Source organism: Haliotis rufescens, unplaced genomic scaffold, assembly GCF_023055435.1.
Source record: "Haliotis rufescens isolate VD_foot unplaced genomic scaffold, xgHalRufe1.0.p SCAF_2, whole genome shotgun sequence".
Lineage (NCBI taxonomy): Eukaryota > Metazoa > Mollusca > Gastropoda > Lepetellida > Haliotidae > Haliotis > Haliotis rufescens.
The window spans coordinates 38,757,138-38,758,473 of NW_025963890.1; positions in this window are offsets into that span (position 1 = coordinate 38,757,138).

Here is a 1,336-nt window from a genome sequence, read left to right on the forward strand (position 1 = left end):
ATCGAGTCTGGACCAGACAATCCAGTGATTGACATCATGAACATCGATCCACGCAATTGGGATACGATGACATGCATCAACCAAGTCAGCGAGTCTGACCACCCGATCCCGTTTGTCGCCATTTTACGGTGTGTTGTGTTGTATGCCCTCTGTAAGCAAGAGTCCAGCCTATCACAGCGAAGGGCACCAGAAAGGGCTTCACACATTGTACTCAAAAATCGGTCTTTGGAATGATGTTTGTTTGTTTGTTTGTTCTTTAATGCCACACTCAGCAATATTCCAGCTATATGACAGCGGTCTGTATATAATCGAGTCTGGACCTGACAATTCAATGATTGACATCATGAGCATCGATCCACACAATTGGGATACAAAAACATGCATCAACCAAGTCATCGAGCCTGCCCACCCAACGGCATGCTGAGTGAAACTAAACACCACAAGGCTACCCCACAACCTAAACATCCGTTTACAAGATGAACCTAGAAAAGCAAGGCATACAGATACCACAAATACAGGCACACTAAACAATAGTAAGTGAATATGGTTTTACGCAGCTTTTAGCAATATTCCAGTAATATCATGGCGGGGGACACCAGAAAAGGGCTTCACACATTGTACCCATGTCGGGAATCGAACCCGGGTCTTTGGCATGACGAGCAAACGCTTTAACTCAGGGACATGCTCAAAGCGCTTTGATTACCCCGGTCACTGGGTCAGTGTACAATCAAGAATCATTCTCTTCTCCCTGGGGAGTATTCAACCCAAGCTGCCTGTTAAGAAGGTTTACAACCACATTGTCATCTCATCCTACCGGGTACCCATTCACTGCTGGGTGAACAGAGTAGTCTTAATAGATAAGTATTGTGTATCCCGCTTTATTCTGTCCAATAAAAAAAAGCTGATAAACATTGATAACAACCATTATTAAACTGTTGGCAAGTGACATAATAAATAAAACACATACAATCAAATGTTTATATTTTAGCATGAAACTTTTCTCAAAACAATTTTTGTCAGAATAATTAACAAAAACATATCTCTACTGTCGATAGCATGAACAGTTAAAGCATATCAACAATAATTAGAAATGTCCCCTTCCATCGACAGGGACTGAAGTTTCTGAATTAAAAAACACAAAATACATGCTGTGAGTAAAATGATGACAATCCCTCTCAGTAGAGTGAGTGAGTGAGTGGATTTGGTTTAACACCGCTTTTAACAGTATTCCAGTTATATCACAGCGTGACAGCTTAATGTGTGAGGAAAGCCCAATGATACGCTGGTCTCAGACATTTACCACTTTGGTGAAACCCACAAGCACGGGTATGGGGCT